At 38.9% G+C, this 19,301-nt stretch overlaps 1 long non-coding RNA gene across 1 annotated transcript in view; it reads left to right on the top strand.

Annotated features, from left to right (window-relative positions):
* Positions 1 to 560: 560 nt before the first annotated feature.
* LOC134160582 (uncharacterized) overlaps positions 561 to 19,301 on the top strand; it is a 148,319-nt gene continuing 129,578 nt past the window's right edge. The window contains exons 1-2 of the long non-coding RNA XR_009963618.1: positions 561 to 649; positions 13,416 to 13,565. This is a non-coding gene — a long non-coding RNA (uncharacterized LOC134160582). The remainder of the gene's footprint in view (positions 650 to 13,415; positions 13,566 to 19,301) is intronic.

The raw sequence follows: 19,301 nt of genomic DNA, 5'->3' as shown, positions 1-19,301 counted from the left end.
ATTTTACGTCGTATTGCTTAAACTGAGAATTTTAGACCTGGGTTTTTTTTGCTGCAGGGGATGAGAGGCTGTATTGTAGCCACTCACCTTTACAGGATGTCTTTTTTTTTCCTGTCTTGTAAAAGATGGTTATGATGAAGTGGACAAAAGGAGGTGGGAGAAAAATACATTGCAAGTTCTTAATAGTAACTTTATCCAAACTCAACAAGTATCTTGCCAAAATCTGCCTAAGTTTTCTTGTTTTGCTCTTTTGACCATTAAATGCAAAATCATCAGAGATTTCTTCAGAAAACCTCCCTGTGCCTTGTTTCTGTGATATTAAGTAAGACAAAAAAGACACCCTGCCATGTTTACACGTGACCTACAAATAAGAATAATCTCACCTAACTCTTTAAGGTACCAAAATGTCATGGCATCACAATGGCACTAAAATCCCATCATGTACCCCAACTGCTAGAGACAGGTATTTGAATGTGACTTTGTGACATTTGCTTATTTGCTTCCTCAGTCTGGCTGTTGATTTATACTGGTTTATACATTGCTAATTTATGGCTTTCCTTAGTCTTTTTAATGAATATCCTGCAGAATCCTGGCACTTCCAGCAATGTTTCTGCATGCCACAGAGGAACCCCAGTACTCCAAGCAAGCGGTGACAGATTATTTGCTGCAGGAGGTCCCATGTTGTTAAGTGCAAGCAAAGGATTGTTCTTTGCATACTGTCTTTTCTGTAATGGTTGGGTTTAGTGTACTGTGTGTGTGGCCAAATTGCTGCCTGAGGTGTCAGAATATCAAATGTCTCTCTAGTGCTTATCTGCAGTGCACAGCTAGAAAGCCCTAACTCATGTGTTTTCAGCCTGTTTTGTTGATTCCAAAGACGATAGCATCCTTAAAACAAACTAAAATGAGAGTCCAGTGTTTGCATGTCATCATTGCTCTCTGTCAGTAAATGACTCACTTCAAGTACATTCTGAGGCCTGAAAGTAGTGTTCTCAGATATCTCTGTAAGTAAATATTGCATGGGAAACAGAGGTGAGCATGCTAAAAGCTTGGCAGTGCTGTGCCAATTTGATTTGTCCTTTGGAGAGCTAACCCTTTTGTTTTGTGTGACGGACTTTTGCAATGACTGCTGACAAGAAACTGTCTGATACGGCTCTGGTGAGATTGGATGAGACACTGGATGTCATCGGCTGAAATATGACTGAGGCACAAAACATTTTCAAGACACTTGAAAATGATGACAGTTCACACATTTTTCTGGGAAGGAAGGCTACCAGGAATTTATGATAGAGAAGGTTTGGAACTTGAAAATTCATTTGCATATCTTGTACTGTTAAGCCTCTCGAAAAAGAAAAGCCATAGTATGCACGCATTGGGCTAGCTGTGGTACTGTGCATATTTATAAGCTGAAGAGATAGCTATCAAAGTTCAAATATTCCACAGAAATACCATTTCAAAACGCTGCCAAGGCAAATGGAAGGACAAGAGGAATTTGTGACATTTATGGTATTGGCAAATTTAAAGTAACTGGAAGGTTTAGAACTAGATTCTTATGCAGAATAAATCATTACTTTCACTGGTGCTCAGGCTCTTTAAACCAGCAGAAATCTGACCATTGAACTGGAGGTTATTTTGCTTTCTTAACTTCTGATTATAACCGAAACCAATGTTACTGAGAGCTCAAATTTATGTACAAACATTCCAGAACCTAAAGAAACCCTGAATCTGTAGGAGGCAAGGGTAGGCTAAATGGAACCAAGAGAACAAAGAACAAATCGGAAGAATGGAGTTAGTGCTGACTCAAGACAGTAAAGGAGAAGGCTGCTGGGGAGAAAAACCCATTACTTTTTTTTGCTCTCTGTCAGGAAGATAAATCTTTCTCTTTGGGGTAGCATTTCAGCCCTGTGCCGCCCCTCTATTCTCATTAGAGGCACAAAGCCTCCACTCAGCACCAGAGGTTCAGTTCATCTCTCCTCCCCATCCTCATGGGCAGTTGGCTCCAGGTAAGTGCCAGGAGAGCACTTGGTTATAAATAGCCAAGTCAGAAAGCATCAGCGTGGATTCCAAGTTCAGGTGTTGTCCTAAGCCTCAGCCCTGTCTGGGGAGTGCTCTGAAATGCAGGCTGCCTACAGGGTTTGCATTACATGTCTGCAGACAGTGCTTGAGCTCCCTGTGGTTCCTTTCTCATGTTCTTCACTGATTTGTATCAGCCTGCCATTTGCATATATTTAACTCATTTTCTATTTTTCACATGTATTTTATAAGAGAAAATACTTTCAGTTTTCCAGAATAGAAACAGTTGCTCTGGCAATAAGAGTAAGAAGCCAGCATCAAGGCTCCTCTTGCTAAGACAGGCTGATTTTTATTCCCTGCAAAACTGCAAATGTGGATTTCAGACATATTTGTTGGATAGCTTTTCTAATGTTCACTGCAGCTGCACAATATGTTTGCAGTACCTCTTGCACATACTGGTGCATACCTGCATCTGTGATGTGCGTGAATAAATGTATCTGTGGTCCGTGCAATTAAAAATGAATGGCCATGTAAAAAAGATGGTGGGGTTATTTCCATATGATGACGAATCCATAAAAATAGATTATTGCATAATAAATGATCAGTTTATAGATGTAGCTTTCTTTTTACTTCAAAATGCCAGTTAGCTGAAGCACATTCCCACCTCTACCGCCTGCTTGAGTCATTATTATGAGCTTTCTTCCTAATACTGAACAAACATTGAAATATAAATATATTCCTTGTTCTTTGACGTTCTGGCACTTATAGGCAGTGGTTATGTGTCTGTGTGGGTGTCTGTAGGTGGACATTGCTGCTGTGCAGCTGCTGAATTCCCCCGTTAAAATAGTAAGAGGGGAGTCCTGGCTTTACTGAAGGAAAGACAGAATTGCCATTACCTCTAAATTCATCCCACTGTCAGCAGGATGAGCAGTTGAGGCAGCTTTCACTCATTTTGCTTTTCCTTCTTTTTAAAATTAATCCCTATTGTCTGCCATAATAATGCATTGGTAATGCTTTGATAGGGAGTTAATATCACTGTTTGTTTTCCAGGGTGTGAGATGTAACTGCAGTTGGCTGTGGCTGGTTAGGCAAGCCGATAACCTTGTCCTAGCATACTGAGATTTTTGTCCAAGGGCTGAAACAACCATGAAAGCTGGTTGAAATATGAATTATTCCTTTAGAAATAGATTCATAAGGTATTGGGTACACTGGGACCCTCAAAGCTTTTTGGAAGCTTTACAGGATGCCAGGAGGATCCGGTTACTATTTTAATATGAATTCTTTCAAAATGACAAAACAGATTGGTATTTAAATTCCATGTAATTTATTCTCTGCTCACAAGGAGTTTCTCGTTGAATAAGCTCTCCAAAGAGGTTTCAGAACAAAGGAGTAATTGGTGAAAAATTGTATATTCCCAGAATTGGTCTCATTCACTGATGCTTATTTAGAAGGAGTTCTGGCCCCCCAGTGTGCAGTAGGTGCACGTGGTAAGAAGCATCTTAAGCCTCCGTTGGGGGAGCCAGTTCAGCTCCTCTCACAATATGTGCTGGATTTGATACGTATATGCTTATGTATATAAGTAGTCAGTGAATATCTTAGGAAAAAAAGGTTTCATATCTGTGCCATTCTCTCTTATTTTTCCAATGGTTTGCTAACACCACTGTTTATTTTGCCAGATTTAATGGCTCAAGGCACAGTACTGCTAATGGAAGACAGCACAGTAGGTTTCAATTCTATTGTTTGGTACTCCTCAGTTGCTGAAGTCATTTCCAGAGGAAAATCTTTTGAGCTGTGTGTAATAGCAAATCGTGTCAGAGCATATAAGCAGCTGCACCTGTTAGAAAACCTCACATGCACTCGGTAGAGATAGCTCTTTAAGAATGCCATTATTCTCTTAAGCAAAATATAAGCAGAAAAGCTGCTAGGTTTTGTGTAGTTCATTCATGCAAAACGTTATCAGAGTAAATCTACTCTTTAAAAGTTAAATGGAAGTTTCAAGAATCAAAAACTTCTCAATTTACTCATTTTTATTTCTGTATGGTGGCTATCCTATATGTCTGTAGATTCCTTGGGGGCTTCCATATTTGCATGAGTGTGTGAAGCATCACAGACTTGGTACACCAGCACTGGCAGGCTGCCTGCCTCACTACCAAACATCTGTGGGACTGGAGCTTTCTTTGTAGGTATGTGGATGCTTGCAAGCTGTGTTCAGTGGGCTCGTGCTAGCAAATACCAACATGGTTACACTAAGAACTGCCTTAAGCTTATTTTTTCTTTTTCCTTCTCTACTAGCTCTGCATGCAGAAGGCAGTGTCCACATCAGTATCATATACAGAGATAGGGTAATTATTAGCATCATTGCAAACATCAAGAATGTGATGAGCAAAAGTGTGTGGGTGTACTATCAGGTTTTGAGTTGTTTCTTTGGACCTGGAACTTCCATATTGCTGGAGCAATGCATTGATGTTTGTGCCTTTAAAATATCATGTTATTGAGCTGCTGTGGCATGGTTATAAATGTTACAAAACAGGAAATTCAGCATTGCAAGTGAGACTAAAATACCAGAGCAAAACACTTATCACTGGGAAGATAAATCATGTCAGAAATTCCAACAAGTCTGCCTCCTTCCTGTGAGCAGAAATCTATCCAATGATCAGCGCAGGTTTCCAATAACATAAAATGAGGATATTTCAAGTTTAAATGCTTTTTGTCCATGTATTAACTTATTATTTTCATTCAGCTTTCATTCAGGAGTTGTCAGTGAACAGAAGATTCTACATTACTTAAGTGCATGAGCATGTTTTCAGATGTTTAATGATTGAGAATTTTTATTGCACCTTTTTAGTAGATGCTGAATTTTCTGTAGGCATGATTCCAGTAACATTAGTGAATTCCTGTTAGAAGACAGTGTGTATCATCGGAGGGTGGGTGGATGATGTCCAGATCATGAACAGTTTGTGTGCAAATAAGTCTGTTCTCTTTGCCTTTATGTATAATCTCTGCGATTTTCTCCTCTATACAGTGGCAAGCACAGATTTCAGGAGGACTGTAGCTTTCTTTTTAGGTTCCATAGCAGTATAATTTGCCAACATCCCCCTTACCGTGCATCTGATCTGGGTTGGAAAGGAGGCTAAATCACTTTACTGATGGAAGAGAATGATGATTTAAGTAAGAGTCCTTTGCCATCCTTCCTGCAAATATCTACAAATTAACTCTCAATTAAGATGATTAGAACATGCTCATAGAAACAATCATGTTACCACAAGGCTCTGTTTAACACCAACTGTTTCATTTTTGGAGATGTGTTTACTTTAACTGCTGTCATTTTCAGTGTCCTTTGATCTTTATCTGCTCTAGCAAATCAAAGGTCTGTTTCTGATAATAAGTTCAGACTTTCTTTCTTTCCCCACTCCTTCCCCCTCTGAAGCCTCTAACAAGCCACTTTGGAAGTGATCTTCCCTTGCTGTTTACATCAGTGATCTTTTTCTTCACAGTGCTTGACTGTGGCTGTGGAAAAGTATTTCGCGTTTTGTGAGTATGTGTGGCACTTCAGGTTGCCTGGTATTTAGGTTGCTTCAGTTACAAGACACAAGTCCTTATTCGTATACTGAAGGTCCGTGAATGCTTGGATTTATACACTGTATTTGTGACTTTTCTCAGTCCGTTTTTACGTACAGTAGGCTCTGACTTGCCAGAATTTAGAAGGCTGTTGATGGTGGAAATGTGAACAACTCTAATTCTGTATCTTTTGGCACATTATCATGAGGCTCACAAACAATGATGCAGGCACTGAAAACAGTTGGAGAACAGCAGAGGGAAAACACGGCCCTCTCTTAGCTTCGTTAGCTCATGCAGTAACAAAATGTAGCATCTTCTAATCACAGAAATGTTGACTGGAAGGTGGTCCAATCTCCTGTTTGAAGTGGGGTTATTGCCCACAGTGCATGAGGTCATTCTTGGCATGTCTGAGTCTTCAGAACTTCTGAAGATGTAGTTTCCACAGCCTCTCCTCTTGACCTTTCCAAAGGCTTTGCTACCCTCATGGTGAAAATCCTCTGCAGTTTGTTTGTCCTGTACACATGGACAACAGTGGCATAGAAGGCACAAAACGCTGACCTTTCACTACGGACAATCTCTCAATCCAAGCGGAGGTCTCTTCTTTGGCAGCCCTTTCCTACAGCCACCTCCTGACAGCTGTTTAAGCAGGTACATCAGGCAGGCAAGCTTGAGCAGAACATGAGCGTGGATGCCTAATAGAGGAGGTCTTTGAAACTGCAGCTTAGAGTCGTTGCTTCTCAACGGCTGATAAATTTTGTAGTGCTGCTTGTGAAAGCTCACTGCAGAAAATCAAGATTTTCATAGACCATTCCAGCACTGCTATAGCAATATATTATTTAGTAAACAGACTTTCATGCACAGTTTGTTTCATGTTATCATCACACGCTTTAGCTCAGCTTTGAAGGGTCCTTTTTTATTTCTGTTCCTTATTTAAAGCTATGTATCTAATAGTGATGTCTTCAGCTATTTGTAAACAGATTTGCAACCACAGTTAAAGGGTGACTTTTCCTATAGAAGCACAGCACGCGTTTTTGCCAGACATTTCAATCTCCAATAGATAGCATTGACTTCCTGCTGTGGCAGACACAGACATGCAGAAAATAACCCCTTCCTGGTTCAGGAATTCAAAAGCTCTCTGATACAGATGGGACCGGCTTGACTTTCCCAGTTTCCAGACAGTGTGTTTAAACATCTGCAGCAAATACAGTAAGGCATGACTTTGGTATTGCAGAAAGTGTTTATTCACTGTGGTTAGAAATGCTGCAGAGGTCAAAACAGGAATATATGTGGCCTGATTGGTGTTTGCTGCAGAGTATGCAGAGGCTGAATTGCTGCAATAAGGTGTAGAGATGGGCAAAATGTGAATGCTGTTTATTGCTGAAGGTCCTGCTGTGCTAGTTGTTGTGACAGAAGTTGTTCCTATGGATGCAGTAGTTTGAGGTTGCACTTAGGACAGTTCATGCTGAATGAACATATTATTTATTATTGAAAAAGCTTTGCAGGAATAGCGAAGACCTGAGCTTTAGATGCAGATACGTCTTCAAAAATGTGCCTAGAAGAGGCCCTTAGGCTTGCTTACATCTTACTTCTAAAGGAAGCAGTGATTAAACTGCATCAGCTTTTTGTATGGTGCATTAATCTTCTTGAGCCAGCAAAGTTAAGGAAAAAAACATTTCAGTGTAGAGACATCATGTGTTTGCTGACGCAGTGTCAGAGCTGCTGAATGCGACCAGCACTGTCACACCTGGTTTGCCTGACCAGGACAGTGTTAAAGCTGTTCCTCATGAAGAAAACTGGCTCCATAGCCTCGGAAAATAAGCCTTTCAGAAACTGTGGATAAAGAGAAGTGTTCGGACAAAAAAGATCCCCATAATTTGAAAGTAAATATTTAATTGTGGCTTGTCTTTTCATTCGTTTATTTATTCATTGATTTGTTCCCTTGTGTGTTTATTTGACTGCTTTGTAAGGAATAATCCTGAGCCGCTTCTGGTCCTTGACTGACAGCATCTTTTCTCAATGCTTGATTTGGATGGAGGCTCTGTAGCAAAGGTGGCAGGCAGCATCTGCTGACAAGTGTTACAGTAATTGTCATCTGGAACGTCAAAACCACTTAGTAGCAGACTTGTTGGGTGAAGAACTTTCTACTCTGCTCTTTATGCCAGCAAGATAATCATTACTGTGTTTCAGAGCGTGACAGGATTTTTCTTCTACTGTCATATATCTGTGCAGAAATCTTCTCTTGGGTGCTACTTGCAGGAACTTACTTTGTATTTAATTTGTATTACCAGTGTGCTTAGTTAGGGAAATAAATGAAGCGATGCAGTATATTGCTCTGCTTTGTTTGATTTTAATTTTGACTTGAGTATTCTATTCGGCGCTGCAAACAATGCGTGGTCAGAAACAAACTGAAAGCAAGCATCTTGTGGTTAAGTTAACAGTAGTAACTTACTTAATGGTCTTAACGCAGCGTCAACTTGACAGATATGACAGTTTTGGGATTTCGACTTCTCTAGATGTGTTCTGGAGGGAGAGGAAAAATTAGAATCATAAAGGCTCATTTCAGAAGAGAAATCACAATGGGAACTTGTATGTTCTTGTTAGAGCTGGTAAATGGGAGCTGAGGTCTGGAGATGAGAAACAAAACCAGGCTGACATTTCAGATTAGTTTCTCCTTTGCTCTCAATACCTTAATCTGGGAAATTTTCTTGAAAGGAATAACATTTCTTGAAATGGAGGTTAATTCCTGACATTTACTTGAAGTATTTTCTCCCTCAATCTTAAAGGAGAGCTTTTGTGAGGAAAGTTATACAGAGGACAGGAAAATCTATTCCTAATGTTTACTGCAGTAAACTGTTTTCTCCGCAACTCTGACTTGCTAGAGTTTAGGTCCATCAAGTACTGTGTTGTCAATGTAAGAAATCATATTGGTTTCAAAATGCCTATCATGCATTTGTTATCTAAATAAGAATGATTGTGAGCAAAATCTGTCATTTGCTGTCAAATTGATTCTTCCAGAAATTCTAAAACCAGCACAGGGCACCAGCTCTAGCTCTGTCATGAATGACAGTTCACTGTTGTATTTGGCTTAATTCTGCTATATTTGATTTACTCCTTAAGCTTTTAAAGCATAAACTTTAAATCTATTTGTTGACTATTTTTCATGTCCCACTCACCCCCAGCCCTCACCATCCCAGTAGAATCACTGAATTGATTTTCATCCTAAGCAAGGTCATTTTAATGTGGTCTTTCTCTTCCAAACTGTTTTGATTTTTGGAAAGCTTACATGAAAGTTCTAAACCCCATAAAAAGTTATGTTTGTTAGAGGTATATTGTAGGTACATTTTCTGCCTGGGAGAAATATTTTCTTTGTAGTGCCAGTTCAATAGGATATATTGGTATTACTGGAGATCTGTGGGTTTTTTCCTTGTGTTTAAGTGTCTCATTATTAACCCTGGGACTTTCAGTCATTCTGTGCTCTGGATACACAAGCAAATGCGTTTCCAAGGTCTTGGAAGACATGAGATGTATTATCTCTTGGAACTTGTGATAATACCTATTGGTTATCATTGTTGATATAGGAAAATAAAGGGTAGGCTTTCATAATATTACTCTGGCTGTCATTTGGCATGTGACTTACTCTGTGAGTCATTACACTCACCTCTTCCTTATGACTGTCAAAGCATTTTAGTTTTTCACCTCTGTATACACAGGATGTCTGTATGTATCTTCGTATACAGGTATGTGTGCATATAAATAAGCACAAACACACCTTATTTATAAAAAATGTATAGAATGTACATGGTTAAAATGCCATCTAGTCATAAGGAAGAGATGAGGCAAATGACAGTTTATGTATCTAAATATGGATAGAAGACTAGAAAGAGCTCTTAGAATAGAGCATAACTTAACTGGAGGCCTTAAGCTGTTTCTTCTGCTGGATATCCCCATGTTCCTGGGGATGTCACTGAACCAAGAAGCTGTAATGTGCCAGAAGTGAATTTTCCCAATTTGTAATAAACAATTTCTAGCTAACATTTTGATTTGGACTTTAGATAGAACTATGCTCATAGGTTGGTAATTTATTTTTCCCTTTGAGGGGAAAATATCTATCTGCAGAAGCACTATAATCTCTTGTGGCATTCTATACAAATGTTTTTAATCTATTTGCTTTGAGCATGTATTACCATTTGCCAGTGATTGCAGCTTCAATGAAAGGTCCGAGTGTTGTCTATTCACCTTGTGCTGTAGGAAGCGATTACCTTTACATATTAATATGTGCTTGCAATTTTCCTTTTTATTTTCTTTCTCCAAACATGAAAGCAAACACTTTGTAGAGGGAAGAACTATTCCTTTGTCAGAAGCTCTGGTAATTAACACAAATAAGCCTCTCCTTGTTTGATAATGATGGGTTTATAGGTAGAGTGATTGCTCCCTTAGATAGGAAAAACTTGAAGCCTCCGTGTAAAGTTCCTGTGGTGGCAGAGTCAGGCGGAGGGGAGGTAATTTCTTTAACTGGTGGATTAGCTGGCTTTTTTTCTGCACTTAATCTAGGCTGCCTACAGAGTGGGGAGTGCTGCACAACTCGCCTCTGGAGAAAACAGATAAAAAGGGAAGAAAAATACAGTGGGAGAGAGGGAAAAGGTGGGATTTTGTCTTTGTGCTGGTCAGAAATGATCAGCTGTGTCGTGCTCTTCTGCCTTTTCAGGAATCTAGAGTTTCATGGGATATATTTTTTAGCTTCCAGGTGTATGCGAGCAATTCTCCTACCCCCCGCTGAACTTTGTATTTCATGTTAGTGCTCTATGAGTTTCTGCTGGGTACCATCCCTCACAGGCTGTGCTGTGTGACTGACAAGAGCCTGTCTCTGTGACCTTTCCTCCCAGCTTGTGCTTTGTTGTAAGGTGGAACAAAAACCTGTAGGCTACTGGACTGGCCTGTTGCTATGGGTAGTCCCATTTTACCCTCTTTTGCACATAAAAGAAGCTACCCTTCTGTGAACATGAAAAAACTACATCTTGTGTGAATTCACTGCTAGTTCAGCTGATGGATTAATACATATGTTAATTGTCTGACTGAAAGAAGGGGGAATATCCAGATGTTTCCTGAATTACCAGCAGGGGATGAACTAACCTGAGGAAGAGGAGAGTTGGCTGAACTTTGATATAGGAGACTCAACGAAAAGAGTCCAGACAGTACCATTAGCATGTTCTAAAACAATATGATCATACGTCCTATATTGTTTCATTATCAAGTGTCTCTCGTGCCTTGAAAGATTTAGAGGGTGTCCTGAAGCTTAGGTGCTCCTCTGAATCGGGACATCTTGGTTTCCAGCCCAGCCTCCTGTAGGAGAAGGTGGTTCACCATGCAGGAGAAAACTTCTGCCTCACTGCTTTCATAAGCACACTTCCAAAGTGCTCAGGAGCTCCTGAAAAACTCTCTTGCCAAGATAGATTTCTTTGCATCTCAACACTACGTGCTTTGAGACTTTTACCCTGCTTTTCTTTCTTGATCGTTATTCTTACAGTTCTGCTGCCTGCACATTTTATAACTTTTGTACTAATAAACTCATCTACTTTAACAACTATTAATCTAAGCATTTTGAAACCACTGTGGATATTGCCCATTTGCTCTTGAACGTTTTAGGAATCATAAATGGGACATGATGTAAATCTGTAAATGAAATATTACCTCTCACATAAAATCTGCATAGATTTTTGCCCTGGTTATTTTATAGTCTTCTCTCTGTGGTCATTTTTGTATCATTAATGTCTTTCTCCTTGCCTCTTGAATATAAAAAATCCTACTAATTATTGAACAGTGTCTCCAAGTTAAGCCAAATAAGGATTTAATGACTTCTCGGATTTAAGACTTCATCCATCTAATATATGATACACAGATTTTAAATGCTGTTCATCGAGTTGAACTATCCTGAGAATGTTCATAAATTGATGTCATTTTCTCTTCCCATCTGTAATCTGGAAACAGAAAAAAAAATAAACTACCCTGTTTGTCATTTTTTCTGTTTCATTTGAACACTGCAGGTAGATACATTTTCCCCCTCTCCTCTGATGTATCAATATGCTTTAGCACTAGAGGTCTTTTTAAGTTGTGATAACCTTAATTCACCTCTGATTGTTATGCTGAGTAAACTCCAGGATGTTTAAAACTTGAGATAAGCACAGACTGCTGTAAGTGTTTAATACAAAATATTTGAGTCTGGGGAAATTCTCTAGGATTTTTTTTTTTTTTCTCAGCCAGGAATTTCATACTAGGAATTTTCTGTGTGGGAGAATTCATTTTACAAATTAGATCAATTGAAACGTTCAAAAACTTTTAGTAGTCTTGAGAGGGGAATTTAAAAAAAAACCCAGACTTACTTCTGCATTATTTTCTTCTTTGTATCTGCTTTTAAATATCTTTGAGGAGGGACAAGATGGCATAGATCACAAAAAAAACTTGGTGATGCTTGGGGCAGAGGCCATGATTCATTTTGCCTACTGCGTCTCAGAAGAATGCTGATTGATAGACTGAGCACAGCTATGTTTCATCACTATAAATCTGAAACTGCAAATAACTTTGGCTTTGCAGTGACTTTAGACTTTGAGCTGACAGAATCATGAGACCGCTGAATTGAATGGACTCGTGATAAATTTACACCAGTGCAATTGAGAATAGAGTTTGATTAAATATTTCTTAAAGATAATACAATGATTTTCTGCTAGTGTTTTCTACAAGTCCTCTGGTCTTTTTAGTGTAGTATCCAATTATTAAAAGAATTTGCTTAGCAAATGTGTCTATCATATGATTATTTGGTTATACGATAGCAATGTTTCTGATCAGAGGAAATGGTAGTGTCCTTCACAACATCTTTTAAATGAGGTTAGGGAAGTCTTCAATATACTAAATATTCTGTGAGTTGTTCTGCTTTGATTGGAAGCAAGATTCAAATGGACCATTAGTTTCTAGGTGAACTTAATGCCTCGTATGATACCTGTGTATAATGCATTACATTAATGAAAATGCCAATAGACCGGTGGGACCTTGGTCTGTGTGCTTTTCAGTAGCTGTCATCATGCACCAGAGGATGTTGTCATTGATGCAGTATCAATAACAACTTATTTTGCAACCTTCCTAGGGAAATAATTTTGTGGTTAGGACTCAGAGGATGTTGAGGAACGTACCTCTTACCAAAAGCTTTTCAAACCTGAAACCAGCTTGCCTTCTCAGCAGAACAGGGGAAAAGAGGTAGTCATAGTAGGCTGGAAAGAGAACCCAGTTGGGATTACAGAAATAAAAGTAAAGTAAAAGTAAAATAACTAGTAAATAACTAAAGTAAATAACCAGTAAATATAAAAAATAAAGTCAATAACTAAAGTTAATAACTAGTAAAGTAAAAGTAAAGTGAAAAGTAAAATAACTAGTCAGTAATCAAATCAGGTATGTCAAGCATCACATGATGCTTCAAAGCAGAAAAAGATGAGTTGTCATTTCTGGTAATTTGTATTATAATTCAGTAATAGATGCTCTCATTTTAAGTTCTGTTAGATTATTTTGAAAATTCATTATAACAATACTTTATAATATTCTTAAGATTTGAGACTGTTTAATAGTATTACTATAAAAAAGTTAATGAAGAAGACTATAGGTCTAGTATAGGGGGGCTTGTTGTGCAAAACAAGCATCTCTTCAAAATGACTTTGCAAGGATTTTATTCTCTTCACTCACAATAACCAAAACCTGCCTGATCCTTAGTATTTATTCTAAGACCAGAAAATCTGTTTTATTGCAGAACATGTGATTTATGATTATTTTTTAACCTTGTTGTATTTTTTCCTATTTTATTTTAGGAGTCCCCAAAATGAGCATGACTGCGTGCGGCAAAACTTCCTGTGGTGAATGAGAAGGACCTCCTTTTGCTGACCGCAGATTGCATCCAAGCTCCTTTGCAAGTATCCAGACAAAAAAGCTTTCCTTTCGTCCTTTCCACTGGACTTCAGGTAGGAAATGGATTACACATTCTGTTGGTCTAGATGATGAAAGGATGCAACATCCACCTGCGTGACTCATGGCACAGAAATGGTGGGGACATAGGCAAGGTCAGCTTCTGCACAGCTTCTGTCTAAGCAAATTCAGGTGCTATTTACTACTGTCCAAACAATTTTAATGTTTCTCTTGGGTAGCAGTGATTAGGGATTTGTTAGGCAGAACTGGATCTCTTTTTAATTTTTGATGCTTAAATATTCTTCCTATTGAAAAGGTAAAAGCTGAGCTCTCTTGGGAAAATCTTGCTCTAGTGTGAGCTGAACAAACTTGATGTGGTTGTAGGAACTCTGTCTCATTACTTTCATGTGCTTTGAAAGGTGGGGCTTCTCTCCATGGGCTTCATGACCAAAGCTGTGCTTTATGAGTGTACCAAGGCTGCAGTGCTGTGTAGGTAAAAAGGGCATACTTGAGAAGTATTCTGTGATCAAAATAGGGTGATTTGGTGATAAACCTAGACATACATTTCATATAGCAATTTTTTAAAAGTATCTCTCCGTCTAAGGCTCTTTAGAGTAAATTTCTTCTAATGCCACTTAAAATCCAAATAAATATGCATTGGCATGATTGAAGCTGAAGATTTGTAGCTATCTTCCTTTGTAGAATATCAAAGGCATGAGAGGAAAAGATTTGGCTCAGAGGAAGCCAGGACAAGGAAGAAAAGATGCAAGCAGACATCAGACTAAGTATAACTTTCCAAAATTGAATCCTGCAGGTCAAATTAGAAGCGTATCTGTCAAGGTGTTCTTGTCACATATAGAACAGCTAATTTAAACACCATTATAAAAAGTTAATTAAGCATAATCTGCGAAACCTGAAGTATAAAAGTAAAGGACTGAAATTAATAGTGCAAGAATGAGATTCATTCAGTTTTAAACTAATGGTTTTTACATGATATCTTCCATTAAACCATAGGCTCATTTGGGGACTGCAGGATAGTAAATTTTTATCAGGATTTAATTTTGCTTAATTTAGAGCAGAGTTCTATAATAACATTTACCATGGAATACTCAGATTAGGTTAATTATGCGTGTCAATTTTTGTTCATAAATCATTTTTAAAAATAGACTTGGGACACAAGGTGGGTAATCCACTACATTAGTGATAATGTATTTTAGAGTGGTGTTTTTATTGGGATGCAGCAGAAACTGCTGGTGCTGTTCATTATGTATTTGTAAAGACCATAAAGTTGTAAACAACGTAAAATTAATCCCAGGATTAAGCAGTTCAGGTTGTCCCAAATGACCATGAATCAAATCCAAAATATAGAAATTAAGGTATTCCTTGGAATTAATATGCAGAACACAACCTGACTGTGTTGTGTTTCTTCACAGTGAATGCAAATAGCTTTTATAGGAAAGCACACATCAGTCATTCTATATCACCTTTAGAACCCTTTCCAAGAGTGTGGGCATTCCATGTAGTGTTCTTCAACAAGTAGACAACAAAAGAGAAACTTTGAGTTGCAGGAGTCCTGTTGACAGTGTTTTCTAGTGTTCTAACTGGAAAATTAATCAATCCCCCGAAACACTCTTTTATTAAAAGATGTTTCCTTTTATTGCTGATGCCGAATATGTGCTTCTTTCTACAAGGAATGTATGTGCAGACATCATCCTCTTTTCCAAACGCAGATAACTTTGTTTTAAAAGTCAGCTCAGTTGCCAAGTAATTGCAGTGTACTTACCTGCCACATTATTTGCAAATCTCAGGAACTTAACAGCTAGGAAATGATTAGTTAAGGGACATCATAAATCTTAACACAGCTCCCACAGTCAGCACATTGGCCTGAATCCAGTCCTTGCAGCTGGCCAAAACGCATTTTTTACATGACCCAGAAAATGAGAATTTAAATGGCTTTGCATTCTGTCAGTGTGAAAAAGTTACCAGTTCTGCCCATAGGGTAGCCCAAGGCAGGTTCAAAGCACCCTAGGTTGCAGCTTTGTAGCCTCAGGGGCTACTCTTGAAGATAAGGAACCCTACGATACTCTTGTCAAACAGCAGCTTTCACAAGCTGGATGCTGGGGACTGGGAGGAGGACTATTGTGTGACTAAGCTGGCAGTGCTTCACAGGAGGGTAAGCTCATCATGATAAGCAAGTCAGGAAGTTTGACAGAAAGCAGTACTAAAGCCAATTTAATGACCTGCAGTAGGAGCAAGAAATCTGATGTATTTTTCTGATCAAACATAAAGGAATATTTATTTCCTCACAGAACCTTCTCTGGCCTATGGTTATGAAAGTGATGTGGCATTTTTTCAGCATGATTTCTACAGTGAAGCATATTCTTTCAAAGGGCAACCATTAAAGTAGGTGCATCTGGGCTGGGGGGTCCAAGAGTGCTAGGAAGTGCAGTGTCATTTTGTCACATATGGCAGCTCCTAAAAAGCCTCCAAGGTAAATTCAAATTCTAACAGAAGGAGCTCAGTGGATCCCCAGAAAGTAGATTGTGTATCTGACTTAGTCATCTATCTATTGATTTATCCGTCTAGTTTATCTAATCAGCTTCATCACCTGAATCTTTTAAAATCTAATTTACTTTATCCATCAGTGTTTTTCCTAACAATCCCCCCGCTGTGTTGTTTTAGCGGGGAAGCTGGAATCAATAAATGAAATGGCAAAAAGGATGAAAAATTATTTTTTAAAATTATTTTTATTTTTAATTTCACTTTATTTTCCTTTTATTTTTCTACTTTTATTTCTTCCTAGTACACTAGAGAGGCTTGGTGATTTTTTTCTCTTGTTCTTCTACCTAAATGTGCAGTTGCCAAACGCTTGTACTTAATGGGACAATTGCCAACACCCAGCAGAGCCCAGATTTGTCTGTGCTTTGTGGGTAACTGCATTAACTGCAGTGAGATTGCAATACCCATTTAGGAGTTATGGCTCTAATAACGTTGTGGAACATGCTTTTGGGGATGATCAGAGGATATGGATTTGTCTGGAATAGAGAATGTGTCCATGCAGAGCATACATGCATGAATACATTCACCTGCACACACAGACAAATTGATCTTTTCAGTGGAGTAAATGGACATGGTGCAACAAAGAGAAAGGAGAGAAAAGATAGGATGCTGCTTTTGCAAAGGACTCAACTGTCTCCTGTGTTTGCGAATACAGAGACCACCATTTCATAGCAGTCATGAAAGGAAGCTAAAAGACTAAGTTGTATAGGGAAGTTGTGTCTCATTCCTACCACACAGGGTGCTACAAGGTACCCTGACTGTCTGATTGTGTCACAACATGGACCTGCCAGCCAAAATCTTTGTCAGTCACGTTGGTTTAAGATTGAGAAGGGAAGCATCACTTGCTGATGGAGCCTTTATATACAGAATCAGTCTCTGAAGACACTGCCCAGGGCTTTTTTATTCCATGACTCCCAGGCAGCACATCTCTACATCACTGAAATGTCACATTACCGGATGGGTGCACATCAAATGTGTGACCACACAAACGGGGCTACCATTGATTAATTATGAATAGAGTGATTTTCTGTGTTTCTTTGGTTCTCAGGTAACCTGAAAATCAGTGAAACGTGGGTGGTGGTTAGCCTAGTGGGATAGGACTGCACTGAAATTTGGAGGTGTGATCGCATCACCGGGGACAATGCCCAGATACCTTTTAATCTAATTGAGAATAAGAGCGAAAGCACATCAGCACAGACTCAGCACAGCAGCCAACTCCTGCCTGCATCCTGAATTCCTGGAGAGCTTGTTCAGCTCCTGCCCAGCTTCTTGTCACTGTTGCTGTTATTTGCTGAATTGACTCATTTGAAGTCTGTGCAGACATGCCTATGCGTACTGCGCTGAAGACTGTACACATACCCCTAAGGCTCCTAGGAAGAGCTAGTTAATGATGTTTATTCCGCTCAAAGACTCTTTAATTTAGCCAGCAATGACATAACATGATCTAGTGTCTGAAAAGCAGAGTTAAAAGCATTCAAATTGGAAATAAATGGCCAGCTTTTTAGCAGTGAGGCTAATTAATCATTGGCATAGTTCATCCAAATAGTAATTTCTTTTTTTCATGTAGCTATTTATGAAGGGCATGTAATTCTCACTTAAAATATAGGAGTGTCTCACTGGTAAAACCCTTCTGTAGTAAAGGAGCTATTACAATTACCTAAAGAACATCAGACCCACGTTCCACTTCAGCAGTCAGCTTTAGGGCTTTGTGCAGGAGTGCACACATAGTTGCAAGTAGCTTATTTCAGGCCAGAAGACGGACCAGTTTCTGTTCTTTGTCCCTTTTGATCTTTCAGAAACAAGTGGTGGGCTCTTCACGGGTGGTAGCAAGCTGTGCAGTTTCATTTCCATTCCTCAAAACCCCAGTCTCGAGACTTCTGTGCAGAATCCCTAAAGCACTGCTATTTGTTGAAGCATTCATTGTGAGAGCCAAGGAGGTGTGTGCTCCCCAGGGCTTTTGCTGTGAGAGATTTATGTTTGTATTTATTGGAAAACTTCACTACTGTGAAAGAAGCATAAAAATGTTGAACCTAGTCCCAGAAGTTTCCTACCTCCCTAATGCTACTTTAGAACTAATACATTAATGTATTTACTAAGAACCAAAATCATTATTTATATTGTTTCTCACCTTTTCTTACCCAAACCTTTCTATTTTCCATTTATTTTCTCTCCCTGTAGCACACTGCTAGCTTTTGTCAGATACAAGGCTTCACTGCTGAAATAATGTGCCATTCACTGCCAGGAGTCTGATAATGGGTACAAGATCAGCCCTGTCTGAAAGTGGTTTTGGCCTTGAAGAGTTGTGATCTTCTGTAATGGATACTTTTTATGATACATAATGTGACTTGTCAAATTTGGGAAGGCAGGGGAGGGAATTAAAGCAAGCATTCCAAAGGTTACATGCAGCTGATCTTTTCTTCCTCCTTCCCACCCTTTCCTGTCCTTCACACTGACACTCCTTCTTTAGGCTCATGGCTCATGTTTCCCATGTCCTTCTTGCTCTTACCTTCTCACAAACTTACTCACTGTTCTCTGCTTTTTGATTTTGGAGCTGGTTTCCAATTTGTTCCTTACTTTCGGGGAGTAAACACATTCACCCTTCAGTGTGGTTGCTTTCTCCCTCTCAACACTTGCCCAGCATGTTTGTATTTTGTACCTATTAAACTAAACTAGATTTTATTTTCTCAAGATGAGATTTTGTTCTGGTTCAGATGTATTCGTGTGCAAACTGCTGGTGTTAGGTAGAAAGTTGTGAATAACTTTTATTAATAGGCTGATGTGATGCAACTTTGTTTTGCATGTAATTTGTCTCATTTCACTACCAAATCTCAGAAGACTTACCTCTACTTAAGCCAAAATCCTGCTGACCTCAGGAGAGAGTGAGAATTAAATCCGAGTCTATCTTAATGAGTCTTGAATGAGAGGTAAGACCCAGGGTACTCTGCACAGGGGTCTCATCAGTTGTCTATATTGCTAACTCATGTTGAAATGTTCTTTTTACACACACCTACAAACCTTTAGGAACACACCAAGCATCAGTCCAGTAGACTCAGGGAAGAGCTTTCCATTTAGAAGTAGATCTGAGTAATGCAAGAGTAATGAGATCAATTTGTTCCAGTCTTTCACTGACTTTCTGATTACTTTTTAACTCTGGCAAGAATCCAGCATGGATAATTACATTCTTCCTACCTAATTCTCCCTGTAGTTTCAGTTGCATATGGCATTCTTTGGCT

Source organism: Pezoporus occidentalis, unplaced genomic scaffold (assembly GCF_034315485.1).
Source record: "Pezoporus occidentalis ecotype Australia unplaced genomic scaffold, CSIRO_AGI_Poc_V1 ctg160, whole genome shotgun sequence".
Classification (NCBI taxonomy): Eukaryota; Metazoa; Chordata; class Aves; order Psittaciformes; family Psittacidae; genus Pezoporus; species Pezoporus occidentalis.
The sequence above is the reverse complement of the archived record's forward strand: the minus strand, read 5'-3'. Positions and strand labels throughout refer to the sequence as shown.